The sequence below is a fragment of the Ascaphus truei genome, chromosome 5 (genome assembly GCF_040206685.1).
Source record: "Ascaphus truei isolate aAscTru1 chromosome 5, aAscTru1.hap1, whole genome shotgun sequence".
NCBI classification, from domain to species: domain Eukaryota; kingdom Metazoa; phylum Chordata; class Amphibia; order Anura; family Ascaphidae; genus Ascaphus; species Ascaphus truei.
The window spans coordinates 43,582,426-43,597,180 of record NC_134487.1 but is presented as its reverse complement, the minus strand read 5'-3'; positions in this window follow the sequence as shown (position 1 = coordinate 43,597,180).

Genomic DNA, 14,755 nt, shown 5'->3' with positions numbered 1-14,755 from the left:
AACTGAACGTTATACACGCAGGAATGTGATGACAGGAATGTGATTGAAACCAGAAAGCCATCCGTTCAAAGGAATGGCGTGGGAGAGGTGTACTGTAGATAAGAAGTTGAAATACTGCAGTGCAGTACATTATCCTGTGTGTGTGCGGGGGCGAGCGAGGGAAGAGCGCTACTGTATATACGCCAAAATGTGATACTGTTACAGTACACGCCTATGCATTTCAACAATGTTCAAATGAGACATACATGCATGTATAAATATGCAAATTTACAATTACTGCACGCACACGTAGACTGTGTACTGACGTAGGTTGAACTGCTACAGTATTAGACTTTGAAGACAACAGCTCGCGAACACCCACATGAGTTTTTAGACGGTATTGCAGTATTGCAGACAGCACTAAGAATATGCTAATATTACGAGCGCTAAAATACCAGAACATATTTCGAGAAAAAAAAATACATACTGCATCTGCCCGTGGTTATTAGAGTTGCGCCGCTACGGCCGCATTAGGATAAAGGCGTCCGCCACTGTATGTTCGAATAACGTCCTCTGCATCTGTACATATGTTTTTCTAGTAAACAGGATACTAAGAACTCCTAATGTAAAACCTTAAATCATTCTTGGTGGTGGCAGCGTATTGAGGTGTAGTGTGATGGTTTTTGGGAGATAGGGTTCATTTTGAGAGCCCTGCGGGGAGCTAAATGAGTCCAGAGAATGCAGAGAGGGTCACAGGCACACGATAATGGCAGCAATAAAGGCAATTTGACGGTGCTCGTGGAGATGGGGGAGATCCTGTACTACCCCAGAGGAATCACGGAGCAGGAGAAAAGCAACCAGGCACACAGTCTTGTAAAAAGATGATTTATTAGCAAATCCAATTCCAACATTTTGACTGCATATGCAGTCTTTGTCAAGGTGAGGTAAATGAGTCAGCAGGATAGCTGGATGTATTAACCCCTTTCACATACACAAGTCACGTGCACACAGGGGTGTCTCTATCTGACAGACCACCATAGACTTTGTTTCTTTTGTTCACCAGTTAATGGATCAAGAGCCTTTGAATGGCCATGATCTGATAGCCGTTGAACACAGAGGCATAGTCCACGGTCGTGCATGATGTACATATTACTTATATTGAATTATCAGCATATGGCTTTATCACAAACCTGTGAAAAGCAACAGAATTGTTGGCAGGAATGAGAGCAGGATAATTACCTAGCAATTACTGATAACTATTGGCATACTGATCAGTAGCTTGACTTGACTGAAAGAGATAGTGGGGATTATTACTTAATTAAAACTCCAAAAATTTATCATTGCGGCATTCAGGGTGTTTGTGTATAAGGAGTATGGGAATAGTAAATGAATATTCTTCTGAAATTAAGGAGTTAATAAATGTTGTTAGGACTGGACCATGTTGGTGCCCACTTATCAATTTTGGAGTGTATGAATGGGGTTCATGTAACACAATGATAGGTGCTCAGAGTCTCAGGAAGGAAGTAATCTGGGTACCATCAAGATGACTTGAAGATAATCTCACATGGTAAACCAAAAGATAGTACCAGCACTCTCTGTCTCACAGCTACAGATATAAGCGAATACCAGTGTAGGGAATATGAATAATTTAATGACACTAATAATAAACTGAAAATATAGCAACAATAGCCAATACGCCAATGCAAGAATAAATATCACCATAGAGAAAATCAAAAAATAAAAAGGGGTAGAGGGGAAAGAAGGAGAAGGGGAAAAAAACATGAAAGAAAAAAAAAATCACAAAAATGGAAAAAGGAAAGCAAACTAGGGGGGCGACATTTCGAGGGGTGACCTCTTCATCTGGCCCATTCCCCCTTGTCCCAAAGGGTCCCAGAGGTACTTCCCTAAGCCTTCCCTCCCCACTGTCAAATAATCACACACTCAGCTAATGATATAAATCTAAAGTCTAAAGAGGGCAAATCACATAAGCAGATATCAAATATCAAACAGTAAATGTAAATACAAGAATATTGTAAAAGACACAGAACATATGCAGATATCAGATGTAAATCAGTGAACAAGTATAAGCAAACCCTCTATCAACAGCTCCTGGTGCCCTGTTGAGGCACATTTGATATCTGCTTATGTGATTTGCCCTCTTTAGACTTTAGATTTATATCATTAGCTGAGTGTGGGATTATTTGACAGTGGGGAGGGAAGGCTTAGGGAAGTACCTCTGGACCCTTTGGGACCAGGGGAATGGGCCAGATGAAGAGGTCACCCCTAGAAACATCGCCCCCCTAGTTTGCTTTCCTTTTTCCATTTTTGTGATTTTTTCTTTTCTTTCATGTTTTTTTCCCCTTCTCCTTCTTTCCCCTCTACCCCCTTTTTTTTTTTTTACTTTCTCTATGGTGATATATATTCTTGCATTGGGGTATTGGCTATTGTTGCTATATTGTTGCTATATTTTCCGTCTATTATTAGTGTCATTAAATTATTCATATTCCCTACACTGGTATTCGTTTATATCTGTAGCTGTGAGACAGAGAGTGCTGGTACTATCTTTTGGTTTGTTAGTACTTCTGAAGGGAATTAGCGTCCCTTCCTGTTCCGTGCACCCTGCAACCTTGCTGAGTCATTGTGTCAGAGTGCTATCTATCACCCCCCCCCTTTCTACCATAATCTCACATGGTATGTCTTGTCAAGAAACATGGGTTGAGGTAATAGAAACACATCAGGCTACAGTATGTCTGAGGATCAATCAACTGTCATACAGTAAATATAAATGTTATTCTTGTAAGTAGTGTTTAAGAAAAACAAATATATAAAGAAAGATTCTGCCCAAACTTTTCCCACCATTCTCAATTTTGAACAATTTTACACCAGCTCCCTTAAAATTCAGCAAACCCCATAGGGACCTGGCAGTACTTGAAAATATTAAACTCGTGTAGCACTGCTTTCCCCCCCCCCCTCTCCCCCCTACCTCCCACCCCCATTCTCACACCTTTCCCCCTCTGGGAGATTTGCACTTGCTACCTGTGTCTGTAGGTGCATGAACCTGTTGGTGTCCAGGAGATGCTGAGGTACCGCAATGTTGTGGAGAAACAGGACAGGATGTGACGTCATGGTTCTTTCTCTTGTTATGCGAGCGCCTCCATCTACCACATGCTCCAGGGGTGCTGGAGGCAGTCCCCATGATAGAACCTTCTCATTGTCTCCCCAAGTAACTGCATCCTCAGGCCAGAGTATATTGAACAGGAGTCTTTATTGCATCCACTGCAGGCAGTTCATACACACAGCTAATACTATCTTGGATCCCATGCCTCTAGATGGTCTCTGTGTTAGATTTGTCCTTAGGCCTTATCACAGTCCCCTATTGGGACTGTTTGTATAATCCCACCCCACAGAGTGAGACAGCACACTTCCCTCACTTTTGCTCTCTCTGCTGGCAGTCTACAACTCCCTCAATTTAGGCGTGCCTTTTCCTTAGTGCAGAAGGAGAGGGCACAATGTCTGCACCCGGATTGGACACCACACAGACCCTGTAAAACCTCCACTCCTGCCACTCAAGGAAGCTGCAGAGGGAGGGGTAAGCCCAAGATGGGCCTGACACTGCCTGTAACTAGCAGGACTTACATGCCAGGGAGCGCAGACGTATAGCCAGAACCAGCCATAGCTACACTCGTATACTGTATGTCTTTCGTTTTTAAGCGATCTCAGTACATGGTGAAAATTCCAGTGACGTTTAGTACTACTTATGTGTTCACAAGAGGAAGTAATGATAAACAGCTAATGCAGGTATAAATGCTTAGCAGTAAACTGAGTGGGGAGAGAAAAAAAATCAGTAATGAAACATGATAGAAAGACTTTAAAGGGAAGAGTGCAGAATCTGATCTTCAAAAATAAAGAATAATACAGAAAGTATCCCCCATCCATTATCACTCATTATGCAGGATTCTTATTAACTTCTGCATTCAATAAATACATTATACATTATCCGTGAACAAGTATAAAGTATCTGTTGTCACTGTTCTAACACATCATTTATTTCCATAATTTTATGTCTTTATCCATATTAACTTACCTAGCTTTACTCTCAAAAAACACATTTCACACTTCATATCCAAAAATACCCAACTTGTCTTTTTCTCAGGATTGAAGCATGAAAGCTTTTCTAGCAGCATTTCTGTTACTTAATAAAGTGTTTACAAATTACAGTGAAATGTCTACAGATTTCACCTTACATAAGACATTGGGTCATGGAAAAAAGTACAGTAAAACTGAGCTGTTGGGTATTATCAGATCAGACTAGAGCTTTTACATTCCCGCCTTTTCTTACCACAGATATTTATCAGAGACAGTTCTTCTATAGCAAATCTTACTTTTTTCATTCATTCATATATCTATGTATATAATTATGCTGAGGGATGGAAATATCCAGGGCGCCTAAAATTTCACCCTTGATGACTGTGCACAGTGATGACTGACCGGTCAATCACTGCTGCAACCGGCAAGAGCGCTTCCCAGTGACATCAATGCTGGATGTGGTGCACTCGAACCGGCAGTGTTGGTGATTGACAGGTCAAGTCTCCACCACACCACTCAGTGAGGGGATAGGAGAGCAGGAAAAAGAGACAGGCGAGGGCTGGGGCTGGAGCTACTCAGAGCCCTCCTGTACTCTACCTATACCTGCTCTCAATGGACACTGTGGGATGAAAGAGGGAAAATAAGAGAGAAAGTCTGTGAGAGAGTATGTGTCAGAGAGAATCTGTGTGAGAAAGTGTCATGAAGTGTTCATGAATAACTTCTTTATAGCCGTAGTCCCATTTTACAGCATATATAGTATTAGTGATTGATTAAAGTTAAATCACACCTTATCTACCATTTTAACAGTTCATTCATAATGTAAGATGCATTTAGTAGCTTTCCAAATGAAGGTCTAACACTAAAGTTATACTCAATATCGGTTGCGCAGCAACAGGTTTTGCCCCTGGCGTGGAACTGTGCAAATAGTCTCGGTACTGAGCCAAAAACGCAGGGGTAGACACATCTGGACATTCCAGAGGTTGCTCATCTTTTTGGGCCACTTTCAGGCTAGCCCTGTGTTCACTCATGGAACGAATGAATGCCATCGGAGCAACAGAAGGGGTAGCGGTACTCACCGAAGCGGGGATCGAAGGCTTCTCATCTGTCCCAGCAGTTGCTATCAGCAGGACGTCAACTCAAGAGAGTGTTAAAGGATCCTGGCACTGGTGCAGATCCTTCACCGGAAGAGCGTTGACTTCTGGTCGTTGCATAGAGGTCGAATCTTTGTCTTTATCGACTTCTGCCACATGGATGTCGGCACCGGAAGACAACTCCATCGGTACTAGAGAATCACTGATTAGGCCTCTGGTCACCTCCACTACAGGTAGACTCATCCGCCACTATGGTCTCACTGTCACAGTCATCGGTAACGGGCTTCGCTGTTGGGCAGAGTCGTTGGTCCCATTCGGTTCATCTCCAGTCTCGGCTGGCATAATCATCAGCGGCCGAAACACCACCAAAGATCAGCGGCTACTGGTACAGGAAGAGGGTAGGGACACATCCGCAGGTGAAAGGCACTGGATCATTTCTGTGTTATCAGCGGCAATCAGCAAGGCCGTTCCCGGCTCATGCGCCTCTGAGAACAACGGTGCCTCCTCAGCCCAGGCAGTCACCATACCCAACATCTCGTGGGCTGGCTCCAGTTCACCAACCGTCTCTGGTTCCTCTGTTGGGACCGGGTGTGGAACCGTCTCAGCTCACTTTGTGGTCGTCGGTGGGATAGTCGATCCCTGTGAGCCACATCTGGGGCGCATGGGCTCTCTGAAGCCTCCATAGTTGAGGTAGGCATTGCTTTAGCAGCTGCATCAACCGCCTAAGTATTGGAGTCAGCCGCATCTTTCTTGGCAAACTCCATAGGCTGCTTCAGTGTAAGCCCCAGGAATGGTGCTCCACAGCGGGCACACTGGCTCCCCAGGTCAATTCACCACCTGGGAAATCACACTTGGGGCATAGGCATCTGATGTAACTTTTTCCCGCCACCTTCACCACCAGGACCCCTCTTGGTCGTCGATAGGGGACGAAGTCCATACCACCAGACATATTCAAGTCTTTTTATAAGCATAGACACAAGAGAAATGGTATGTTCACTCCTTTCGCTCGCCAGGATCCAAAGAACTGAGGGTGCGGTTCGCCACATCCGATGCCTCCCTTGTTCTCCAAAGTCGTTAGGTATTTGTCATCAGCGTGCCCCCTCCCTCTTGTGGAGATTAAAGAAGGGGCAACCAGAAACATGAATGGGGCGTGACTCTGACTCCGGCTTGAGCCAATCACATCGCTTGGGTGGGGTTCTGGCTTTCGTGCCAAACCCATGCAGAACTTTGCAGCAATGCATACTGTTATTTTGCAAACAGCACAAGCGCTCTCCAACTTTGGCGGGAGACGCCATTTTAGCTCGTGTAACTCACGTGGCGGATTCCCGGAAAAGGGAACATAAATTTGGGCACAATTCCTTCACAAACCATGCCGTGACCACGATTCCGGCAGGAATCTGTTCCTTGTTGTTCCTCACAGCACACAGATTAGCAGTCTACCAAGAGTAGGATGTACCCCAGGCTAGCAAAGCTCCATCTCAATACGCTGTACACGATCTTAGTTTATTACAAGCACCCTGTGATTCTATAGTCTGGCTACTGGCTAGTAGTACTCAGGGCTTCTTCCCTATGCAGTACTCTTACGTCGCCCCTCTAGGCTGTCATTATCGCAGACCCTTCCTTCACTGACTCCTGGGGCTTCCAGGTACACCCCCCTTCTAGGTGTCTAGACTATCCACCTTAGGGTGACTTAGAACAGTAATAGCCTTTGTGTCTCCAGACCATTCACCCGATAGGGCAGTCAAGGTCATTCTTTGCGAGGTTTCTATCCCCCTGACTACACCTAGCCTCCCTCCTTCATTAGCACTTGCTCTGGATGCGTACATTGCTACTTCTAGCTTTGTTTCGCTGAAACCCTGTCCTGTTACAGATCTCAGCAGCGCCTCCAAATGTAATGGTGTTTCCCCCACCCAATCACAGGGGCCATTACAGGGTGTACGTGCATATACCTGCTGGAAACAGGAGGGCTGAGTCATCTGCCGATGGTAGTGGGGACACAGGAACAGGCTTCTGGGGTTCATACCTGTGACAGGGTAAACAAAAGCCACCAGTTATATGCCTGGAAAACCTATGTCTAGTCTGCAGTGCAGCACTGACTAGGTTAACTTCAGCTGGGAACCTCAGGACAATTAGTTGGATCCCAGCTGCCTAATCAAGGTGTGTTAAAACCCAGGCTGTAGACAGATGGAAGCTCTCTGTTGAGGAGTGAGGAGTAAGCTGCTAAGGAGATTGCTAAAGAGTTTCCTGATACAAGGTCTGATTAGAAAAGTAGATGAATTGTGAACTGTCTGTCCCCTGTCGAAAAGGGCAACTGCCATATACACTGTCTGCTAAAGAGAAACTGTTTTTGTCTGTCTGCTGAAGAAAAGCCATTTTCCTTTTGTTGCTGATGGAAAGCTATTTTTGTTTTGTGTGCTGTATATTTGTCAAGGCTAAATAAATAAGCCTTGTCCAGAAACCCGCGTGTGTAGTTGCATGTACCCTGCAACATATGGTGTTAGAAGTGGGATGGATTTTTTCAAAAGGCTCCTGCAGTTAAAGGGCCACACACACACACACAAGAATGGAAGAACTTTTGAAAGACTTTCTGTATGAGCAAGCCCAGCTGCAAGCGGAGAGAGATGAAAGACTACAAGCAGCACAGGATAAGCGGATTGCCAAGCTGCTGACCCAATTCCAAGGGTCAGCCAGTGCAGAACTGGCAAGCAGACCCCCGATACTCCTGAGGAAAATGGCTCAGAACGAGGATCCAGAGGCTTTTTTACTGACATTTGAAAGAGTCACCGAAGCTCAGGGCTGGGCTGCAGATCACTGGGCAACTGCTTTGGCCCCGCTCCTCATAGGAGAAGCCCAGGCCTCATATCAGGGCCTCCCTACAGATCAGGCAATGGACTACCGACAAGTAAAAGCCGCCATACTGGATCGCTTAGGTCTGATCCCAGAGAACTACCGGCAGCAGTTCCAGAACATGAAGTACACCGCTAAGATGAGACCCCGGGTCCTCGCTCAGCGATTATTGGACTTGTGTACGCGCTGGATAAAACCTGTGGAGTGCACTGAGGAGGCAATTCTTGAGCAGGTGGTTTTGGAACAATTTCTACAAATAATACCCCCTTCCGCACGCTCGTGGGTAAAACGCCACGCTGCTGAAACCCTAGCTTTGGCGGTTCAACTCGTGGAGAACGTCCTTGGGGCTGAGCAGCAGGCGAGTGTCCTGGACCCGACTCCACCGGCACTTGCGGACGCCCAAAGAGGGAGGTCGGATCAATGGGGAACCTACGGCCCGTCACAGAACCGCCAAGTCCAACGGAAGGAGCAGTCATTCCAGCAAGGACGGAATCCAAATGCTGGTCCCCGCAGAGACCCTCATCTCCTTCTGGATGTCGGCTCGCCGCAAAATGAGAGGAACTTCTGAGGATATCGCCCACAGGACCCACCAGATGCCTGGTCTCCAGTAACCGGTCCAGGGGAACCCTCTACATGTTCTGCCTGTAGAGAACAAGGCCACCGGTATGTGGACTGTCCACTGATGGAGTGTTCATTCAGCAGGACCGTCGCCTCGGCCTTCACTGGAGAAAATTACAAGCCCTGGCTACTTCCAGCCCTGATTGGGGGAAAAACCGTCCAGGCCCTTGTAGATTCGGGCTCTGGGAAAACTCTGGTCCTCCAGGAACTGTTACCGCCCAACGTGTGTTCTTTTGACTCCCCATGGAGCATAGAATGTATACACGGCGATGTAAAACGCTATCCGACGGCCAAAATCCGGCTACAGGTAAAAGGTCGAACCTCGAAGTAGGAGTCGCTCCTTGGCTCCCTGCCCCCGTTGTGCTCGGTCAGGACTGGCCTTTCTTTTTGGACCTAATGGCCCCAGTCTTTCATGAGGAGCCTCCTTCTAGGGCTCAGGAGAACCCTGGCAAACTGTTCCCCTTCTCGGCAGACCTTTTTCCAAGTAGACACCGGGTTCAAAAGACTCAGAAGCAAAGACGCTTGGACAAACAGATGCCTGGTCTCCAGTAACCGGTCCAGGGGAACCCTCTACATGTTCTGCCTGTGGAGAACAAGGCCACCGGTATGTGGACTGTCCACTGATGGAGTGTTCATTCAGCAGGACCGTCGCCTCGGCCTTCACTGGAGAAAATTACAAGCCCTGGCTACTTCCAGCCCTGATTGGGGGAAAAACCGTCCAGGCCCTTGTAGATTCGGGCTCTGGGAAAACTCTGGTCCTCCAGGAACTGTTACCGCCCAACGTGTGTTCTTTTGACTCCCCATGGAGCATAGAATGTATACACGGCGATGTAAAACGCTATCCGACGGCCAAAATCCGGCTACAGGTCGAACCTCGAAGTAGGAGTCGCTCCTTGGCTCCCTGCCCCCGTTGTGCTCGGTCGGGACTGGCCTTTCTTTTTGGACCTAATGGCCCCAGTCTTTCATGAGGAGCCTCCTTCTAGGGCTCAGGAGAACCCTGGCAAACTGTTCCCCTTCTCGGCAGACCTTTTTCCAAGTAGACACCGGGTTCAAAAGACTCAGAAGCAAAGACGCTTGGACAAACAGGACTGGTTGCAGAAATCTGGGTCTCAAGGTGACCATTCTAGTAGTCAGAGGTCACAAGTGATGGCTGGGGATGGCCAAAGGGAGGAGGATATGGGCCCTGGAGATTTACCAGACCTGTACCTCCCTGACTTTCGCCAGAAGCAAAGGGAAGACCCAGTCCTTGCTAGACAGTATGACAAGGTGGTGAAAATTGATGAACAGATTTTAGATGCACAGGGGGTGATAGTGTTCCCCCATTTTGAGCTATCAAAGGATATCCTATATAGGGTGAATAGGCAGACACAAACAGGGGAGGTCACCAGACAGATATTGGTTCCCAAGGCGTTTGTTAAATCTGTGTTCACTCTAGCCCATACTGTCTCTTGGGGTGGTCACCTGGGCAGGGATAAAACATTGGACCGTAATTCATCCCGATTCTATTGGCCAGGGATGCATAGTGATATTGCTAAGCTATGTGCAGCATGTCCGGAGTGCCAGCTAACTAGTCCAAAAGGACAAAAACCAGCCCCTTTGGTTCCTCTACCCTTGGTGTCAGTTCCCTTTGAGAGGATTGGTGTAGACTTGGTAGGACCTCTAGAACCTTCTGCGAAAAGACACAGGTTTATCCTTGTAATTGTTGATTATGCGACAAGATATCCTGAGGCATTCCCCCTGAGAACAGCAACGGCGAAGCAAGTAGCCAACAAGTTGTTGGAACTATTCTCACGGGTTGGACTTCCCCAGGTTATGTTGACAGACCAAGGTACAAATTTCATGGCTAAACTGATGCAGGATGTCTTAAAGTTACTAGAGGTCAAGTCTGTTCGGACATCGGTCTACCATCCACAGACTGACGGATTGGTGGAAAGATTTAACCGAACTCTAAAAGGGATGCTGAGGAAATTTGTAGATTCAGAGAAGAGAGCCTGGGATGAACTTCTCCCTTTTCTGCTGTTTGCAGTGCGGGAAGTTCCCCAGGCCTCCACAGGATTCTCTCCATTTGAATTGCTCTATGGCCTCCAACCCCGGGGTATCCTAGACCTCCTAAAGGAGTTCTGGGAGGAACAGCAGTCCCCTTCTAAGAATACCCTGCAATATGTACTAGACCTTAGGAAGCGCCTAGATGTGGTCGGCCATTTTGCCAGGGAGAATCTTAGATCAGCCCAAGACAGTCAGGAGAGACATTACAATCAGAATGCTCGCATGAGAGTGTTTCACCCAGGAGACCAGGTGACGTTATTGTTACCCAGTTGCGAGAGTAAACTCCTGGCCAAATGGCAGGGCCCATTCGAAGTACTCCGCCATACGGGTGATGTGGATTACGAGATCGCTCAACCAGGGTCCAGGAAGGGTAAACAAATTTACCATGTGAACTTGTTGAAACCCTGGAAGATGCAGCAGTCTCTATTCATCCACCCGGTGGAGGAGGAAACGGACTTGGGTCCTCAGCCTCCACGGGAGAACATTGTGAGTGACGATAAAATCCCAATGGGTAAACAGTTGTCCTCTGAACAAAAAGGGGACTTGTTAGCAATAATTACTCAATTCCAGGATGTTTTTTCTGACTTACCAGGACAAACTAACTTAATTTCCCATGCAATCGAGACAACACCTGGGGTAAAAGTACGTTCCCGTCCTTATAGGTTGCCTAAAAGTCGTAGGGCTCTGGTAGAGAAGGAGGTACAAGAAATGTTACACTTAGGAGTGATTGAGGAATCATGCAGTGAGTGGTGTAGTCCACTAATTATGGTCCCTAAACCCGATGGGAACGTAAGATTTTGTGTGGACCTCCGAAAGGTCAATGCGGTATCCAAGTTTGACGCATATCCGATGCCAAGGGTGGACGAATTAATTGACGCCCTTGGTAACGCGGAATATATATCCACGTTGGACTTGACAAAAGGATACTGGCAAATACCCTTAGAGGAAAAGTCCAAATGCAAAACAGCCTTTGCCACTCCCATGGGTTTATACCAGTTTGTGACAATGCCATTTGGACTGCATGGAGCCCCAGCCACATTTCAGAGACTCATGGATAAGGTACTGAGGCCCCATAGGACTTATGCCGCAGCCTACCTAGATGACACTGTCATTTATAGTAAACACTGGCGGGCCCATCTAAATAGGCTGAAAGCGGTCCTCAAATCTCTAAGAGAGGCAGGGCTCACAGCCAACCCTAAGAAATGTGCCTTGGGTAAAGCGGAAACCAAATACTTAGGGTATGCAGTGGGAGGTGGAAAAGTAAGGCCACTAGCCGACAAGGTAGGTGCCCTGAAAGAAGTTCCGACCCCCCAAACAAAAACGCAGGTACGCTCTCTGCTGTGTTTAGCAGGGTACTACCGGCGGTTCATCCCCAACTATTCGGAAGTGGCAGCCACTTTAACGGACCTCACAAAAAAGTGTACCCCTAAACAAATGGTGTGGTCAAGGGATTGTCAAAGAGCCTTTGAGGACATAAAAAGGTGTCTATCAGAGGGTCCCATCCTTAGAAGCCCAGACTTCAACAGCCCTTTTATAGTGCAAACAGATGCATCAGAGATAGGGCTAGGGGCAGTGTCGTCACAACAGTTTGAGGGAGTTGAACATCCTATCCTTTTCCTGAGTAGGAAATTGTTCCCAAGGGAAAAAAACTACTCAGTGATTGAGAAAGAGTGCCTCGCAGTAAAGTGGGCAATCGACGCTTTGAGGCATTACCTGGCAGGAGTCCATTTTACTTTGGTGACGGATCATGCTCCACTGAAGTGGTTAAATAGCATGAAGGATTCCAATGCTAGATTGACTAGGTGGTATATGGCCCTCCAACCCTTCTCATTTGAGATTCAGCATAGGCCGGGAAAAGAGAACGCAAATGCTGACTTCTTTTCTAGAGAAGGGGTGGATGGTCGGGCTTCAGCCGTGCGTAGCCCCAGCCACACACTAACAGGGGAGGAATGTGACAGGCTAAACAAAAGCCACCAGTTATATGCCTGGAAAACCTATGTCTAGTCTGCAGTGCAGCACTGACTAGGTTAACTTCAGCTGGGAACCTCAGGACAATTAGTTGGATCCCAGCTGCCTAATCAAGGTGTGTTAAAACCCAGGCTGTAGACAGATGGAAGCTCTCTGTTGAGGAGTGAGGAGTAAGCTGCTAAGGAGATTGCTAAAGAGTTTCCTGATACAAGGTCTGATTAGAAAAGTAGATGAATTGTGAACTGTCTGTCCCCTGTCGAAAAGGGCAACTGCCATATACACTGTCTGCTAAAGAGAAACTGTTTTTGTCTGTCTGCTGAAGAAAAGCCATTTTCCTTTTGTTGCTGATGCAAAGCTATTTTAGTTTTGTGTGCTGTATATTTGTCAAGACTAAATAAATAAGCTTTGTCCAGAAACCCGCGTGTGTAGTTGCATGTACCCTGCAACAATACCCCACATAATTACTTAGCAGTGCAGCACCTCCATCTGCCGTGGACTCCAGGAACTGAAGGTAATCTTCCATGTTAGAACTTATTACCTCTCCCCCCAGTAAGATCACGCACCAGGCAGGAGGTATAGTGCAAACAGGAACGGGTTTATTACCTTCACTCTGCAGTAACCGTTACACAGCAGTCTTCTACCGGATGCAGTCTGTCAGTATTCACTGGATGATGGTCCCTGGAAAGCCACTACAAACCAAGGGCACCCACAGCCATCCTAGCTCTTCCCCACCTCCCTAGCAGAGGCAGAGGTGTGGTCCATACTCATTCTCCCCAGAGGGAAGAGCACATGGGAAGGCCCAAATCTCAAGCTTCCACTTGTGTGACCTGCCTTCGTCAGAGGGAAAGAACAACTCCTTAACTTTAGGGCGGTTCTGCCCTTCAGTACAGCCAGAAGGTGGGCACCCCGTTGTCCCAGCTACAACAGGGTGTACCACCCCTGCTGTCACTCAAGTGCAGTACCAAAGGTGAGGGGGAAAACCCCATAGCAACTACTGGTAAGCCTGTTAATACCAGGGTTTACTGCCAGCCCATTGAGCAGAATAGTAGTCAGGGGGTACCCTGCTACATGTATAAAGTGCCATTATACAATGTAGCACCCTGCTATTTTCCTATAACCTGGCACATAAGCCCTGGTAATAGCAGGCAGTGCTAGAGTTAGACCTCTGTTCTGCCTGTCAGGTAGGATAGATGCTGGCAGTTTTAGTGGTAATCAGCTTGCACATAGCCCTGCATGTGAGCTGGCTCTTATCCAAGTTAGAATGTTGCAAATTCCAGGCCCATGCTTGTATGAGTTAGAGCTAGGAAGGTTCTGGTAGCTCATGTGCCTGGTGGTGATATGCAATGCAACATTATGTCCAGATAACAATGTTACAACAATAAGACACATTCTGATGCCATCTAAATGGAGTGTAAGCTGATACCAGAAGGTGTCTTATGGAATAGCACTGTTACATACTGTATGGCCCACAGTGTAAACTACTTTCATTACAGCCTGCAGGGCCTCATCCATTCTGTAATTGAAGAGGAATGCAGCAGCAATTACAAAGCTGCGCTTGCTACGCTATAGCACATTAAGGTTTTTCCAAAAAATAAAAATACTTAGGGATTTCACAGAAAAGTTTATTATGTGTATAGAAAAAGGAATGCACAAATGCATTTTTCGGGCTGTACAAAAAGGACTAGTGCTTTCAGAAGGTATTACAAGGCAAATATTCACTATTTCCAATGTTTGTTGACACTTGTATACACATCAGATAACAGTAAATCAGAAGACAAATGCAATTAGAAAAAGTAAACAGAGTGTCAGTCTTACAAATTAATTGGCTTAATGTGGAGAGTGGAGGGGAGGGGGGGGACATTTTCCTAACTTAATGGTATCTCCATTTGTATATATGTCCCCTCAAACCTCCCTCCAAATAAATTAAGGAGAGATGACTGGGCTGAAAAAGGAACATACCTCAGGTACCTTCAGAGATATTTAAATATACTTTCTATATCATAAGCATAAGTCACTGCTCCTAAAATATATCCTTAAAGCTGCAGACAAAGCAATATGTTACATGTCTGTTTTTTAATAAATCAGTTCTGTACTATGATAAAATACTTGTAGCATTTTTT